Source organism: Salmo salar, chromosome ssa25 (assembly GCF_905237065.1).
Source record: "Salmo salar chromosome ssa25, Ssal_v3.1, whole genome shotgun sequence".
Lineage (NCBI taxonomy): Eukaryota > Metazoa > Chordata > Actinopteri > Salmoniformes > Salmonidae > Salmo > Salmo salar.
The window spans coordinates 32,811,776-32,830,439 of NC_059466.1; the positions used below are offsets into that span (position 1 = coordinate 32,811,776).

At 42.4% G+C, this 18,664-nt stretch overlaps 1 long non-coding RNA gene across 3 annotated transcripts; it reads right to left on the bottom strand.

Annotated features, from left to right (window-relative positions):
• Positions 1-1,759: 1,759 nt before the first annotated feature.
• Positions 1,760-18,423, bottom strand: LOC106586621 (uncharacterized). 3 transcript variants are annotated; one of them, XR_006761914.1, is made up of 6 exons: positions 17,065-18,423; positions 16,057-16,140; positions 5,541-5,582; positions 5,374-5,388; positions 5,194-5,244; positions 1,760-5,092 (listed from the first exon to the last, which is right to left on the bottom strand). It is a non-coding gene; the product is annotated as an uncharacterized lncRNA (long non-coding RNA). The 3 variants fall into 3 exon arrangements; XR_001324227.2 differs by lacking the exon at positions 16,057-16,140; XR_001324226.2 differs by lacking the exons at positions 16,057-16,140; positions 17,065-18,423 and having other exon boundaries at positions 5,541-7,120.
• Positions 18,424-18,664: the final 241 nt, after the last annotated feature.

The following is an 18,664-nucleotide window of genomic DNA, read 5'->3' on the forward strand; positions in this document are numbered from 1 at the left end:
CTACCAACTCAGAGGTGAAGAAATTCTACTTCGTCTGGATTGGCTTTAATCTTCTCATCGAGCAGTATGAAGGAGGCAGTACACAGCCAGAGTGTTTTCCATTTTCGTCACATGAAAATCGTGTCAGGTCTGCGAGTGCACAAGCAGAGATCTTTCAGTATGGCACATTGACAGGCAGCTTGTTCAAATAAAGGACCGACAAAGCTCTGAACGCAAGCAACTGAGCTATTGAGAAATGCATTTACACGGATACACACGCATGACAACACAAAACAAAACAGAACCATTTCCTCTGTTGTCTCACAGGATATTGTCTCTGTGGGGTGTTGAGAAGATACATATTCAATTGTTGAAAAAAGTGCATATTTTCCTACAAAAAGTTAATTACAAATGGTTACAGTGTTGTTTAAAAATGTGAGTAAATTGAAAACATGATCTCTCTCCTGACATCTTAACCCTTTTAATAACTGGGCTCTGGGGAAATGAACAACATGCACAGAGCTTATCTATGACAAATTGAATCAGATGGTCTCATTGTCTTCAACAGAATAGTGTGAAACCAGATGAATTTGTGGAAAGCTAGTGAGAGCATGGGAATATGTAAATGAGAGATATTTTTTCAGGAAGTGTCTCTCTGTCAGAGGGACATCTGTACATTTTCACTAAATTACACTGATTTCCCTTAAGGATCAACTTAAAGCACATAAACAAATTCATATGGGCCAAATTTAATTCAAACTCATAAAAGAGTTTCCAACCACTTGCCAAAAGCTGTTATGCCTCTTAGATATTAAAGAGAGTCGTGCTTTTACATGGTTTTGTAATCTGTCTGCCTTGTCTGTTTGAATGGACTGGACAAATTATGAGCTGCTCTAAGTTTCTATTGGTACAGCAGTTAATTACAAAGAGAGTACACACATTGAAAGATTTATTGAAATGAATCCCAGCGTGAAACCAACATGAAAACACTCAAAGACTTTGATTTTGCCGGTCTCAAAGTTGGAAAAAAAAGAAAATTCAAATTGGGTTTACGGTAAACAATTCCTCTTGCAGAAATATTTCCAGGAGGTTGTCTGACAGCGAAAGTTGTCCCGACACAAAGGAGTCCCCATGACTTCAAAGTCCAGCCAAAGCCATAAAGGGATTTTTGAGACGGGTTAATTGGGTTAGGGCTGGTCCTTGGATGGTAAAGGATCTGCCATGAGGCTGAGGCTCATGCAAAGTGGCTTTATCAGTCTGGGATGCCACCACACCTTTTTTCAACCCAGAGGTCTGATACACACTGTTTACATTGTGGTTTTCAAAATATGTCTCCAAATATGAAAATGACAACAGAGTTTTGCTCAACAAGAGTCAGATCATCAAAGCAGGAGAAACCTGAGGTTAATTTTTTTATTTAACCTTTATTTAACTAGGCAAGTCAGTTAAGAACAAATTCTTATTTCCAATGACGGCCTACCCCGGCCAAAACCGGACAACGCTGGTCCAATTGTGAGCTGCCCTATGAGACCCCAATCACGGCCGGATGTGATACAGCCTGGATTCAAACCAGGGACTATAATGATGCCTCTTACACTGCGATGAAGTGCCTCAGACCGCTGCGCCACTTAGACAGCTGCGCCACTCATTACACAAACAATGAGAGGAAAGTGTTGAAAATAATTTTTGACTTTTGATCTAGTGCGTCTCCTTCAATGACAGTGTGAAAGGTTCAGAAAAATGACATTCTATGAAGAAACGCTTTGTGAAAGAAGCAAAACGGTTTTCAAGGATTTTATTAATGCATCCTAAAGGAAGTGGCCTAACCTGTAAAAGCAAAAGCAAAAGCATAGAATCGCAAATAACACCAACACTGTCTGTGCCTCTCCTCTCCTGGTGGACAGGAAAGTACACAATATTTCTTATTGCCCTGGATACTTAAGTGTGTGTGCCTTGGGCCCTCTTAAATGTTGCATGATGACCAAATGTTAGCAGCAGAATGGAGTTTACAGATTAGGCCTGGTACAGTAATAAACCTCCACAGCATCCTGGAAGACAGACGCAGTCAATACGAAGTGATAACAATTCCGCTGAACAATTACCTCTTAGTCACTCCTGGTATTCCAATTAAAAGGGGATCTGGAGATAAACCAGGCCTGAATTGAGGTCCGAGACAATAATTGCAAAGGAGTCTCATTTAATATTGAATTATGGTGTCTTGGCCATGCTAAATTATACATTCACATAATGACCATGGGCACAGAGTTTGTTCTATCACTATAAACCGTGGCACAAAAAGAGGCATTCATCCAGCCACTTTTATTGAACTGATATGAATTGATTCATCATAAGCCACTAGGATCTGTCCGCCTTGGGCTCAGCAGCCAGCGAGCCAGCTTCCCCAGTGGAGTGGTGCCAGGTAGGCCTCTCTATCTTAATCCTGATGCATTCAAATAAATGACAAGCTATGGGGCCATTGGGCTATGGAGTCTAAAGCCAGAGGATATTGTTCGATTCTACCTCGGCACTCCAGGAGGCAATTTAAACAACCCAGCATGCTAATCAAGGGTGTCTCTCTCTCTCTCTCTCTCTCTCTCTCACACTCTCTCTGTCTCTTTCAAGTAGAAGAGGAGCCAAACTAGACCCAAACAATCTAAAGTGTAAACTTAAATTGGGCCCCTGTCTAGGAGAACATTAGGCTCCAACAGGAAATGGGCACTCACATAGAAAAGGCAGAAATGGGTTTTGTTGACCACACTGCTGTTATGTCTTGAATGTGATTTTTCAAAAATGTTACTTTTTAGACTAGAAAATCATGTCAGTATATTGTGACCTCATGGATCGCTCGGTCCTTTGTCCCAGGGGGTCGTATTTATGAGAATCAACGACTGTTAATGCCAGTGGTAACAGTCAGGCATCAACCCTGACTGTTACAACTGAAAAATATAAAAATAACTCATTTTTCCCATAGGAAGGGTTGAACGAACCAGAGGTAACTCATTTTTCCCATAGGAAGGGCTGAACGAACCAGAGGTAACTCATTTTCGGTTTTTAGGACTACAAGCTGGTGAGCTCTATAAACTGGAAAAACTCCAAACAACTTTGACAGAACTACTGAAATGCAAAAGATGTGTACCTCCATGATGTGAAGAAAATGTATGAAATGTATGCATTCACTACTGTAAGTCGCTCTGGATAAGAGCGTCTGCTAAATGACTAAAATGTAAATGTAAATGTAACCCTGAAACAATGAGTGTTAAAGTAAGAGGTTGGATGCAGAAAGGGAGGCATAGGGAGTTGAACCTACAATCCCAGCCAGTAGAAGGAGAACAGGACCAGAGCTCTCCTACTGCCAGCAAGACATCAACACCATCTCTGAGGAACTGCATTATTATTCCCATACCCGCCCACCTCCGCGCCTCCAGAATAATTCAATATATTAATATTCCCCTGGTATTTGTTGTGACCACAGAAACCGATAGTGTTCATTCTCCTCTGGTGCTCTGGACCCACAGGTCAGCTGGTAGCAGATCAGAGGCCCCTCTCTGACTCTGGGGTTAAACTAACCAGGTCTGACCGATAAAGATACCTATTCCCTTTGGAAATCTAGACCAGCCTGGCATTTGGTTTAGGATTAGCTTGTTCTCTTGTTCTTTTTTGTGCGCTGAGTATTCTTTTCATTAGCTACTGAGATGCAGTTTGTCTTTGTGTATTGTTTGTAGGAGCCAATCTGTGGATTAGGAAGGTGAATTATCATGCTAAGTAAATACTAGACTAAGAAAGTACTGTGTCAGTATGAGTATTTGGTATGAAACTCAAACAAAAATGCATTATCTGCAAGGCAAAATCAATTAGTGAACCAACAATGAACTGGCTGTATCTTCAAGGGGTCATAATCATTGAGCAGCTGTTGTTCATCTGATTGTGTCTTACTTGCGATGACTGATGCATAGTTGATTCACTTACAATAAGTACATGTGTCGAAAGTAAGTCTCTCTGGATAAGAGCGTCTGCTAAATTACTATATGTAAGTGTAATAAGCTGTGGAAAACCTCTCTAAAATAAACAGTCAAATTTGCCATTGGTTTATAAAGAAATTTGCCACAGCTCAAAACAGGATCACCATCACAAACATACATATTTGTATATTTTTGTTGTAATGTATGTATTCACAACAACTGTCACAAAAACAGTCTTACCACACTGAAATAAAAAAATGGACCCTGCAAAGGAAGTAGTAGATGGAAACGCTAAAGAACACTGACCCCTACTGGTACAAAGAAGTGTTACAGTTTGTGGATAATCTTCAATACAAGTGAATTGCAAATTACTGAAGGATGCATTTATTTTTACTTTCTCTGTGCCCCTTCTCTTGGCGGTCATCAAAGGGAGTCACTGGACTGCGCCTGTAGCGGACTGTGGATAATGTGCTGCTCCTTGGGGTCTGGGGCGGGTGTGTCATCAATTCTTTCTGGGTCTTCTGCGGAGTCACTGGACAGCCTCTGTGGTGTATTATGGGTAATGTGCTGCTCATTGGGGTCTGGGATGGGTGACTCATGTCCTTTATTTTTTCTTTGCTATCTGGGGATGCTGGTGATTCACAGGACTGTCTCTGTAGTGTAGTCTGGGCAATGTGCTGCTCATTGGGGTTTATTATATGCGTCTCATCCATCTCATCATTCTGGGTGGATGTTTGGTTGGTATCAACTCCTTCATTCTCTGTGTCTGATTCCTTCTACTCCTGTCCTTCATCTCTCGTTCATGTCCCCCTCTGTATTTTGTTCCCATTTCTCCTCGTCTGTCTCTTTATTACTTCCTCTTATTCTTCCACATAATTATTCTCTCTTTACTCCCCTGGCTGGTTCCCCTGACTGAATCTCCTGGCTGGACTCCTGCATGTGTTGATTTGTCTGGTTCTTGTATTTGTGGTCTACTGTGTACAGGTCCTAGTGTCTCTCCTTGTTGGGCTTCATGTGCAGGTCTAGTATTTCTTCTTCCTCTTGTTCGCTCTGCGGGTCATGGTAGTTTGTCCTCTGGAGGTTCTGGTCCAGTTAAGGTGTGTCTCCTCTGTCCTGGTTCTCAGACCTGTCCTCTTCTAGCACTTTCTCTGACACTGAAACACAGAATGAAGAGATTAGTACAGAATACAAAATAATTGAATGAGAGAGGAACAACTGGGAATATTCCATAATATAGGTGGCACACATTACTAACCCGGAGGAACCTCTGGGGTCTTTGTGAACTGGTCAGGATGATTTCTATCTCCTGTCAAATTAAAACAAACAATGAGTCTAATTTGGGTTCAGGGTCACTATGTAATTGACAGTAAATGTAAAATAATATAGAACAGCGGAAACCATTTAAAAATGACTACATGTAAACAAACTCCCTCACCTGAAGAATGAGTTGCTATTAAGATGAAACAGAAACAATGGGGCATTCATTAACACATCATTTAGTGTTTTTCTGTTTAGACAAAACTTCCACGTAGCAATATTCAGAAACTGATGTGCTGTATGATCATGTGACTTGGACAAGTAAAGTGCATCATCTTACTCTACCTTCTTCCAGTTGACTCTCCACATCAGACCTTCTCTATGTAGCTACAGGTCATCCACAACACAATGGAAAATAAGAGAGGAATAAAGGACAGGATTATACAAAGGGGAGTGGCAGTGATCATTATGAGAATAAGGGACAGCAACTTTCTATAAATTGTAGGCTTTATCCCTCTTACCAGAAAGATAGACTTTTGTTCTGTATTGCTCTCTTTTCTCCCCTCTTCAGTTGATACTTTGTCTCTGATTCAAGGTCTACCACCTTGTAGCAAATCAACTGGTGTCACTGGGATTATGCACACTTGAGATGGATTGACTCTGGTCTACCCAGATCATAAGAATGAAGAGTTTTCACCTCTTGGAATATTGAACTACGCCTCTTACACATTTCTGAATCTGATCTATAGGATGTTTGACAGAGGATGGTGTTACCTTTCTTGCCTATCATGCGATGCCACAACATGAATGATAGAAAGAATACCAACACAAGTAGAATCAAGATGATGGGCAGGACCACAGCCAGTACAGATGAGCCTTGCTCTGCAGAGAGACATCATTACGCACTGCTGGATATACAGCATTAACATATAATAAGACATGTTTTAAGCAGTTCTAACACTACGAATCACACAGTAATGTGACGCAGAGCCTTTATATGTCCCCTAGATCTACATAGACATGTCTACAGAGTCAGCACATTCAAATCACAAATCTGAGAATGTATTGTCTTTACCTGTGTAGCAGTATTGTCTTTACCTATGTGGACTTTACCAGTGCAGCAGTGTTGTCTAACCTGTTTACCAGTCCTTCAGGGTGCTACAATCCCTCCAGCTATGAACAGTTCAGGCCCTGGACTCTGACCCCCCAGGACTCCCGACGAGAATCCATCCGGAAAATTTGAGGTCACGGCCATTTCAATGCAAGCCAATGAGATATTCAAAATAATTCCTCCCAGACTGCAGTTCCTATGGCTTCCACTAGATGTCAAGTCTTTAGAAAGGGTTTCAGGCTTGTTTTTTTGAAAAACAAACGAGTAGTTGTAGTTTTTCCAAGGTGTCGCTCATTAGAAAAGTAGTCTTCTTGTGCGCGTCAATGTTGCGCGCTCTTCATTATCTTCCCTATTGAATATACTATTCTCCATCTTAAATGTTATTGTTTATTTAGATATTAGAGTACCTGAGGATTAGTTAGAAACATTGTTTGACTTGTTTGGACAAACTTTACTGGCATCTTTTCAGATTCGTTTGTATGCATGTTGAACGAGTGGATTACTGAATCAAGCGTGCCAACTAAAACTGACATTTTTGGGATATAAAGGACTTTATCGAACAAAAACTACCATTTTGTTGTGTAGCTGGGACCCTTGGGATTGCAAACAGAGGAAGATCTTCAAAGGTAAGTGATTTATTTTATCGCTATTTGTGTTTGTGATGCCTGTGCTGGTTTGGAAAAGTATTTGTGTGGGGTGCTGTCCTCAGATAATCACATGGTATGCTTTCGCCATAAAGCCTTTTTGAAATCTAACGCGGTTGGATTAACAAGAAGTTACCCCAGAGAGGAATATGTGGGACGGTAGCGTCCCACTCGCCAACAGCCAGTGAAATAGCAGAGCGCCAAATTCAAAACAACAAAAATCTCAATTCAAATTCTCACACATACAAGTATTATACACCATTTTAAAGAAACTTCCCATTAATCCAACCACAGTGTCTGATTTCCAAAAGGCTTTACGGCGAAAGCATAGCATTAGATTGTTAGGACAGCACCTAGACAAGAAAAACCACACAGCCATTTAAGCGTCACAAAAAACAGAAATACAGCTAAAATTAAATCACTAACCTTTGATGATCTTCATCAGATGGCACTCAGGACTTCATGTTACACAATACCTGTATGTTTTACTCGATAAAGTTCATATTTATATCCAAAAACCACATTTTACATTGGCGTGTAATGTTCAGAAATGTTTTGCCTCCAAAAACTTCCGGTGAATGAGCACATCAATTTACAGAAATACTCATCATAAACGTTGATAAATATACAACTGTTATGCATTGAAATAAAAGACACACTTCTCCTTAATGCAACCGCTGTGTCGAAAGCACACTTTGCAATAATCTGTCTACAGCGCTCAGTCACCAAAACAAGCCAAACAGATACCCGCCATGTTGTGGAGTCAACAAAAGTCAGAAATAGCATTATAAATATTCACTTACCTTTGATGATCTTCATCGGAATGCACTCCCAGTTCCACAATAAATGTTTGTTTTGTTCGATAGTTCATCTTTATGTCCAAATACCTCCATTTTGTTTGCACATTAGGTTCACTATTCCAAATGCAGAAGGCGCACGCACTAAAATCCAGACGAAAAGTCAAAAGTTCTATTACAGTTTGTAGAAACATGTCAAACGATGTGTAGAATCAATCTTTAGGATGTTATCATAAATCTTCAAAAATATTCCAACCGGACAATTCCGTTGTCGTCATAAAGGAAAGAGAACTGAGCTCGTGCACATGGCCGCGCGCGTAACTAAAATAGTGGCCGACTGCCAGACACCTGACTGAAACAGCTCTTATTCGCTCCCCCATTCACAGTAGAAGCCTGAAACAACGTTCTAAAGACTTGACATCTAGTGGAAGCCTTAGGAAGTGCAATATGACCCCATAGACACTGTATTGGATAGGCAATCACTTGAAAAACTACAAACCTCAGATTTCCACACTTCCTGGTTGGATTTCTTTCTCAGGTTTTTGCCTGCTATATGAGTTCTGTTATCCTGTTTAGGATAGGGGGCAGTATTGACACGGCTGGATAAAAAACATACCCGATTTAATCTGGTTACCACTCCTACCCAGTAACTAGAATATGCATATACTTATTACATATGGATAGAAAACACCCTAAAGTTTCTAAAACTGTTTGAATGGTGTCTGTGAGTATAACAGAACTCATTTGGCAGGCAAAAACCTGACAAGGTTTCAGGCAGGAAGTGGCCTGTCTGACAAGGTGTCGTTCTTCTTGTCTCTGTTTATTGAAGAGTGAGGATCTTAGCTGTCCCGTGACACTTCCTACGGCTGCCATAGGGTCTCAGAAGGCGGCAAAAAGCTGAATCGTGGCTTTGCAGGCTCTGGCTGAAACAAAGTAGCGCGTTTGGGTAGTGGCTGGTTACAGTACTGTGAGACTCAGGCGCGTGCCCGCGTCGACCGAAAGCTTTGTTTACTTTCCTCAGTTTAGCTAAATGGACATTCCCGGTCGGAATATTATCGCTTTTTTACGAGAAAAATGGCATAAAAATGGATTTTAAACAGCGGTTGACATGCCTCGAAGTACGGTAATGGAATATTTAGATTTTTTTTGTCACGAATTGCACCATGCGCGCGACCCTGATTTACCATTTCAGATAGTGTCTGGGACGCACGAACAAAACGCCGCTATTCGGATATAACGATGGATTATTTTGGACCAAACCAACATTTGTTATTGAAGTAGCAGTCCTGGGAGTGCATTCTGACGAAGACAACAAAAGGTAATCAAACTTTTATAATAGTAAATATGATTATGGTGAGTGCTAAACTTGCCGGGTGTCTAAATAGCTAGCCCGTGATGCCTGGGCTATGTACTTAGAATATTGCAAAATGTGCTTTCACCAAAAAGCTATTTTAAAATCGGACATATCGAGTGCATAGAGGTCTGTATCTATAATTCTTAAAATAATTGTTATGCTTTTTGTGAACGTTTATCGTGAGTAATTTAGTAAAATGTTAGCGAATTCCTCCGGAAGTTTGCGGGGGGTATGCTAGTTTTGAACGTCACATGCTAATGTAAAAAGCTGGTTTTTGATATAAATATGAACTTGATTGAACAAAACATGCATGTATTGTATAACATAATGTCCTAGGGTTGTCATCTGATGAAGATCATCAAAGGTTAGTACTGCATTTAGCTGTCTTCTGGGTTTATGTGACATTATATGCTAGCTTGAAAAATGGGTGTCTGATTATTTCTGGCTTGGTACTCTGCTGACATAATCTAATGTTTTGCTTTCGTTGTAAAGCCTTTTTGAAATCGGACAGTGTGGTTAGAGTAACGAGAGTCTTGTCTTTAAATAGCTGTGAAATAGTCATATGTTTGAGAAATTGAAGTAATAGGATTTTTAAGGTTTTGAAAATCGCGCCACAGGCTTAAAGTGGCTGTTACGTAGGTGGGACGAATTCGTCCCGCCTAGCCCATAGAGGTTAAACTCAGACATCATTCAAACAGTTTTAGAAACTTCAGAGTGTTTTCTATATGCATATTCTAGCTTTTGGGCCTGAGTAGCAGGCAGTTTACTCTGGGCACGCTTTTCATCCGGACATGAAAATACTGCCCCCTACCCCAATGAAGTTAAGCTTTTAACCTCTTGGGTAGGGGGCAGTATTTTGATGTCCGGATGAAAAGTGTGCCCAGAGTAAACTGCCTTTTACTCAGGCCCAGAATCTAGGATATGCATATAATTGGTGCATTTGGATAGAACACTAAAGTTTCTAAAGCTGTTCAAATTGTGTCTGTGAGTATAACAGAACTGATATGGCAGGCGAAACCGAGGACAAACCATCCCAAAAAAAAGAATTCAACCTACCTCTATTTTCAATGGCTATCACTTTAATTATAAGGCCAAGTCCTCCCAGATTTCAGTTCCTAGGGCTTCCCCTAGATGTCAGTCTTTAGAGTTTCAGGCTGGTTTTTGGAGAATTTTTTTTTTGCCAGAAATTGTAGTTTTTCTAGGTGGCTCCCATTTTGGCTGTAGTGTTTCCAAGTGTGTGGAAGAGTGCGTTTCTGTATTTTTCGCCGGGAAACACAATAACGATTCTCCGTCTTAAATTGTATCGTTTATTTACGTATTAGGGTACCTAAGGTTTGATTATAAACGTTGTTTGGAAAAGTTTTAGTAACGTTTGGGATTCATTTTGTATGCATTTTGATGGAGGGAAACTGGGTGGATTATTGACTGAAGCGCGCCAGCTAAACTGAGTTTATATGGATATAAAGAAGGATATTATCGAACAAACATCAGGTCACCATTACTCCTGATCCTGTAATGGTAGACAGGAGCACGTCTCACAGTTGGAAGGAGCTCTGTGAGTCTGTACCAAACTATGATTCCAAATGTTGGTGATCCCAAGCCTTCAAGGCACGACGCAGAGACTTTCCTGCTTAAAGAAGCCCAGAGGGAGAGTTTTGCAGAGACAAGCCAGTACCAAGGAACTGCAAACTCTGTTCATTGTCTCCTGAGTACGACCAAGCTCTAGGTCTTATTCGGGTCGGCGGACGGCTTCTTCAAGCTGAATCCCTGCCTCCTGACGTTCTCCATCCTGTCGTGTTGGACCCAAAGCATCCCATAGTCAAGTTCGTCATCCAGGACTTTGATGACTGTCTGCTTCATCCAGGACCGGAAAGAGTGTTTGCCGAGATTCGAACATTCTGGATACTACGAGGCCGGGAGGCCATTCAACAACATCAACGCACCTGTCTGGAGTGTAGGAAATGGCAAGCAAATCATGTTGTCCCAAAACATGGCAGACTTACCTTCATCCCGCCTTTCTGGTCTACCGGGGTACTGTTTCGGTCCATTTACAGTGAAGATAGGAAGACACCCACCTCAATCTTCTGACCAGAATGGACGCAGATACCTACCGGATGGCTTTCCGCCACTTCATTGCCCGATGAGGAAAACCCTTTGAGATCCTGTTGGACAATGGGATGAATTTCCGAGGTGTGGACAGAGAGCTGCAAGACGGCTTCACGGTCCTCTGGCCTGCTCTCCAGGAGCAGCTGGCTAAACAGAAGATCACTTTTTGGTTCAAACCCCCGAAACCACCGCATTTTGGAGGCGCCTGGGAGAGGGAGATAAGGTCTGTGAAGAAAGCTCTTGGCTTAGCAGTCAGAGACAAATCCCCACATGAAGATGTCCCCCTGACAATCCTTATGGAGATGGGAGATATTCTGAACTCCAAGCCCCTTGGCTATGTTTCAGTGGACGTAGCAGACCCCGATCCAGTTACGCCTAATCTGCTCTTGATGGGGCGGCATGATGCTTCGCTCCCACATGCCGTATATGTAGACAGAGACCTTCTTGGAGGACGCCGTTGGAAGCATAGTCAGGTCCTGGCGGACCACTTCTGGAGCCACTTCATGCAGAACTATTTGCCAAGTCTTCAGAGGCAGAAGTGGCTGAAGGACACTCCAGACCTGAAGGTTGGACATGTGGCCCTGATAGTGGATCCTCAGCTACAAAGAGCTTCATGACCCATCGAACGGACAGTGAAGATAATACCAGGTGCAGATGCAAGTATCCGGACTGTGGAGATCAAGGATCGAATCTACCTCCTTCCAGTCGCACGATCGGTGAAGCTTTTACTAAGTTTGAATTAGTTACCCTAATTCTGGGGCGGCTGTATAAAAGCCACTTAGATTTTAATTTACAATACCCTCATTTTAATTAGATCTACAAGGACATTTGATTGAGCTGCCAGCATTTTCATTTTGAGATTCCAGTAAGCTCTTTGATATTTTCTTTCATGTATCCTACAAATTATTATTGGATTATTCAACATGGCAACCACTTGTTAGTATAAAAACTAAACTTCTCAGTTCGGTTCATTTTCGTGGAGATCAGACCGTTTTCATTTGCAGGGATATTTGTGCGTTTTCGACCAGATACCACATGTATACTCTGTTTCATCATTCAACTCCTAGACTGGGCTTCTGTGTCTGTCATCTCCCTTTGACTAGAGTGCAGTCCGGTATCCGTTTACTCCCAGTGGCCTATACACACACATTAGAAAGCAAATTAGAAAGAGGTGGTGTGGCATTTAGCCATGGTTATATACTACAAACACCTGAGGTGCCTTATTGCTATTATAAACTGGTTACCAACGTATTTAGAACAGTAAAAATAAATGTTTAGTCGTACCCCTGGTAAACGGTCTGATATGCACTATATATACACACAAAAGTATGTGGACACCCTATCAATTTAGTGGATTCGCCTATTTCAGCCACACCCATTGCTGACAGGTTTATAAAATTGAGCACACAGCCATGCAATCTCCATAGACAAACAGTGGCAGTAGAATGGCCTTACTGAAGAGCTCAGTGACTTTCAACGTGGAACCATCATAGGATGCCACCTTTCCAACAAGTCAGTTCATAAAATTTCTGCCCTGCTAGAGCTGTCACGGCAAGTAATGTCTAAAGACTTGACATCTAGTGGAAGCCTTAGGAAGTGCAATATGACCCCATAGACACTGTATATTGGATAGGCAATCACTTGAAAAACTACAAACTTCAGATTTCCACACTTCCTGGTTGGATTTTTCTGAGGTTTTTGCCTGCCATATAAGTTCTGTTTTACTCACAGACATCATTCAAACAGTTTTAGAAGCGTCAGAGTGTTTTCTATATGCATATCCTACCTTCTGGGGCCGAATAGCAGGCAGTTTAATTTGGGCACGCTTTTCATCCAAAATTCCGAATGCTGCCCCCTACCCTAGTGAAGTTAAACATTTAATAATGATCTCTTACCTAGCTTGATAACTGGGGACATTTTTGCTTACTTTTTGTTCTAAATAGAGACAGCATATTGTATAAAAAAAGCATGAAATTAGCTGAAGATGCCCAAAAAATTATGGGGGAGGACCCCCAGACCTCCTACCAGGTTATGTCCCCCCACTTCTAAAACAAAAGTGGCGCTCCTGCCAAAACATGACGTTCTTTTTTTTTAGCTGATATGGGAGTAAATGCATAAACTGCATATCAAACTGGGATAATGTTTTAGGTTACACCAGCAAGCATAAGATTATTTTCCAGGGCATATTTTTTAAATTAGGAATCTGTGTGACGCTCGTCATAAGGAGTAGACCAAGGTGCTCATGATAAATATTTATTATACTCAGAACACTATACAAAAACAATAAACAAAGAAACACGAACGTCACGTTCTACAGGCTTCACTGAGCAATACAAAAACAAGATCCCACAACCCAGGTGTAAAAACCCCCTACTTAAGTATGATCTCCAATTAGAGACAACGAGGACCAGCTGCCGCTAATTGGAGATCATCCCAAACAAACCCAACATAGAAATACAAAAACCTGAACATAGAAATACAAAACATAGAAAAACACCCCGTCACTCCCTGACCTACTCTACCATAGAAAATAACATCTTACTATGGTCAGGACGTGACAGTACCCCCCAAAGGTGCGGACTCCGACCACACCTAAACAAAACAAACCCCCCCCTCAAAATAGAAAAAAATAAAGGAGAGCAGGGTGGGTAACTATTGTCTATGGCGGCTCTGGTGCAGTACCCATAACCTTCTCATCCCGCGGATCTTCCCACAGGAGGCGGCTCCGGTGCACAACCCCCCCTCTGCCCGCTGATCCCTCTGCTTCTGTACCACCGGACCGTGGATCGTCGGAGGTTCCGGACAGCAGGCCGTCTCTACAGGCTCCATGCCATGGATCATCACTGCAGGCTCCATGGCAAGGATCACCACTGGAGGCTTTGTGCCATGGATCACCACTGGAGGCTTCATACGTGGAGCCAGAATAGGTCTCACCAGACTAGGGAACGTCGCTGAGAGTTCTGGACTAGGGAACGTCGCTGGAGGCCGGGTGCGCAGAGCAGGCACAGGGTATACTGGGCCTTGGAGGTGCACTGATGGTCTGGAGCTTATGACTGGCACAACCCGTCTTGGCTGGATACTTCCTTTAGTCCGGCAAGGGCGGGTCGCTGGCACAGGACGAACTGGGCTGTGCAGGCACACTGGCGACAGTGCGTAGAACTGGCGCAGGATATACTGGGACGTGGAGGCGCACGGGAGGTCTGGAGCTTATGACTGGCACAACCCGTCCTGGCTGGATACCCCCCGTAGCCCGACAAGCACGGGGCATTGAAACAGGTCGCACAGGTTAGTGCTGGCGAACTGGGGGTACCGTGCGTAGAGCTGGCGCAGGATAACCTGGGCCTAAGAGACACTCCGGAGACCAGGAACGCAGAGCCGGCACAATCCTTCCTGGCTGAATGCCAACTCTAGCACGGCAACTGCAGGAAGCTTGCACCGAGCGCACCGGGCTGTAGCTGCGCACTGGCGACAGTGTGCATCCCCGCATAACAATGTGCTTGCTCGGTCACTCGCTCCACACGGTAAGCACGGGGAGTTGGCTCAGATCTCCCAGTGTGCCCCCCCCCAACAACAAAAAAATTGGGGGGCTGCCTCTCGCACTTGCCTCATGGTTGGTATAGTGCCTCGTAATAACGCCGCTCTGCTCTTGCTGCCTCAATCTCTTCCCTCGTGGGGCGATACTCCCCAGCCTGACTCCAGGGTCCTTTCCCGTCCAGAATCTCCTCCCATGTCCAGTTGTCCTGACCACGCTGCTTGGTCCTTTTGTGGTGGGATCTTCTGTGTTGCTCGTCGTAAGGAGTAGACCAAGGTGCAGCGTGTTGAGTGCTCATGATAAATATTTATTATAATACTCAGAACACTATACAAAAACAATAAACAAAGAAACACGAACGTCACGTTCTGCAGGCTTCACTGAGCAATACAAAAACAAGTTCCCACAACCCAGGTGTAAAAAACCCTACTTAAGTATGATCTCCAATTAGAGACAATGAGGACCAGCTGCCTCTAATTGGAGATCATCCCAAACAAACCCAACATAGAAATACAAAAACTAGAACCTGAACATAGAAATACAAAACATAGAAAAACACCCCCCGTCACACCCTGACCTATTCTACCATAGAAAATAACATCTTACTATGGTCAGGACGTGACAATCTGATTATTTTACATTGAGATGTAGGGAGCTAAAAAGGTTAGCTTACTATATTTTTAGCCAGACTAAACCAGCTAGCCAGAATGCCAGCTAGCTACTACCATCAAGGGAAGGTGACTCTTCCTTGCTTTCACAAAATGAAAAGACAAAAAAAAAAATCTATTGCCCCCTTGTGAATGGGAGTGGGACCGGCGAGGATGTCATGTTACCAAAAGGTGTCCGTGACTCCACAATTCCCACTCCACCCACACACGTAGATCAACGGAATGAAGCTTGTTGGACTAGCTAACATGCTAAGTAGTTGCAAACTTGCTACAGTTGTCCATCATGTGATTCGAACACGCAACATTTGGGATACTAGAAATGTGTGTTATATGCCCACCTATCCTCCACGACCAACCTCCCTCCAATCGTTTCTGTCTTAAGTAACCTACTGCCTTCATCTGTGTTTGAAATGCACTGTATACAAAATTGTGTGGTGGAATCGAAAATGTTTCCCTTCTTGTGTGTCTGTCACGATATTCACATAAGTCAATTGTTTCTATTTCAGGATCACTTGTGATAGTGGGTTGATCCTACAGGAACCACGCACCTACGAAAATCTCTGAATGCTAAGGAGTCAGTGCAATGTCAACAGGAGATGCAAAGGACAGAGCTTTCAAACCTGGAGAAACGGTCATAACTAGGAACTACCTCAAAGGACCAAAGTGGGTTTCTGCTACATTCATTGCTGACTGGTCCTGTGTCCTATACTGTCCAGACTGCAGAGGATGTCATCTGGAAAAGGCACACAGATCAGTTACTGTTAAGTAAAGCAACACCGACAGAGCCACCAGTCGTGGGTTGTCCAGAACTGTTACTGGCTGACACCCTAACCCAGTAGTCGTCACCTAGGGGCTCAGTCACGTTCTCAGGACACTGACTCAACCAATACCAAAAAAAAGTGCATTTCATATGTGTGTTGCTGAAAATGAACAAGCTGTGAAAAAGATGTAACTTCTACATAATGGGGACAATTTAAATAAGAGGGGAGGAGATGTTATATATTAAGGTTGTAACTTTTGTACCTCCTACTTGCACAGAGCATCATGGGTAACGTGATGTTGAGATGTGCTTGTTTTAGATAAATGATTTAACTGATTCCCGGTTCTCGTCTAATCATTATTGAATTGTTATAAAGACGTGGTTATGAAACCATTGCGACAAAACAATGAGGAAGACAGAATATCCTGTGTGGCTCTCTTGGTAGATCTTGGCACTTGCAACGCCAAGGGTTGTGGGTTTGATTACCACGTGGGACCAGTATGAAAATGTATTCAATCACTACTGTAAGTCGCTCTGGATAAGAGTGTCTGCTAAATGACTAAAGTGAGAGTATTGTTATGTACAGTGGTGTAAAAATACTGCTTAGGTTTTTGGGGTATTTTGTTTTACTTCTTCACTCAAGAAAATTTGCTTAATATAAGGAATTTTAAAAGAGTTATACTTTTGATACTTAAGTATACTTGAGCAATTACATTTACTTATGATACTTAAGTATATTTAAAACCAAATACTTTTATAATTTTACACAGGTAGTATTGTACTGGGTGACTTCCACTTTTACTTGAGTCATTTTCTATTCATGTATCTTTATGCATGACAATTGGGTACTTTTTCCACTACTGATATTGTAACTACTGTATAGCAGTGCTGTCTTACCTGCAGCAATGCAGCAGTCATACAGGGTTTTCATCACACATGTGTATGTCATGCGGAATGACGCTGGAGGGACGAAGCAGGTACTGGGATTAAACATTTAGTAAATGACTGACATAGACAGCGTCAAAAACAAATCCAAGAGACAAAAACAATACAACGACGCAGCAAGGAATAGAGCTAGGGAACAGACAATTATAGGGGAGGAAATTAACAGGAGATAAGTGAGTCCAGGTGAGTCCAATAATGCTGATGCAAGTGACGAGGGAAGGCAGGTGTGCATGATAGATGGCAGGAGCGCGTGATGCAGGGTAATCTCGCCAGAGGAAGGGAAGAGCGGGAGCAGACGTGACAGTGTAGACAGATTCCTGCTTCTCAGACTGCTGGTTCTCCCCCTAGGTATGAACAGTTCAGGTCCTGGACCCACTTAGTGAACAGAGGCGGGTCCCCTTATGTCAAACGTTTCCAAGTGAAAGACTAGCCAACACAGTGCTATTACAGTACTATTTGGCCTCTAGAGAAACCTATGTGCTTATTCTAGGCCCTACTTGCTTATGTGCCTTTAAACCTGTAACATTGCCGAGTGACCCAATAACCTCCTAAAACCTAGTTAACCAGCCTCTGTGCTGAAAAAGACATGGGGCACCAGCCCGTGTAGAAAGACACTGAGCAACACACTATTTTGTTAAGGGATATCAAAAACAAAGACTCCCGAACACCATTGTGAAGAAAACGCGAACTGCCATTGCATTTGAACAGCCTTTTCCACTTGTTGAAAGTGAAATTTTGCAGTTGTCTGAGTCACTCATTGCTATTAATGATAAAATGGACCATACACTTAAAGATGCAATATGCCGAAATAGCTCCGCCATTTTCTGGTTGCTAAAATTCTAATAGTTCGCTTAAATTCAGTTTATGTAACAAAACAAGCAAGTATAGTGTAATCATTGTACCATCGAACCGCCGCAGGACTGCCAAATCTCACGTATTGGCCGTGAAACACACGCATGTGACCCTGTTATATCTCACGCATTGAAAAGTATTGCTTTTATTTTTCTAATTAGTCCATTGTATTGTCAGCGTATTATCTTTTCAACAGCGCTCCAAATCATTTTGAAATCGGAGCATCTGTGACTGCAATTTAACATCACGAGCAGAACCTCTATCATCGTCTGGTCTTGCCACAGCACTGTGACCCGCGGCACATTGAAGCATATAATTGATCTAGTTATGTAAGGGAGCAAGGGGATTGGATGCATGTTTAAAAAAAAACACCCTTCAAGATTAAAGTGGAATTGAATGGAGAAATGCAGACTTTTGACAGCATGTACTAAAGTCAATTTAAACTGCACTTGCATTAGTCCCCTCGTTTGGTGATTGGCATTAAGACTGTGACAATTTAAAGGCAGCAGACAGACGTACAGTATGTTTTAGCGGGGAAGTTTGGTAGGGTGACCTGATTTGTAACTATAAAAATAATTTTGTCTAACAGATTGTGAAGCAAAATGGGGCAGTTTGATTCTAGAGTGGGCACAATAAATACAACAATCATTTGATTAGTGTGTTGGGGCAGATTTATGTAATCTTCTCTTCAGGAGATTTT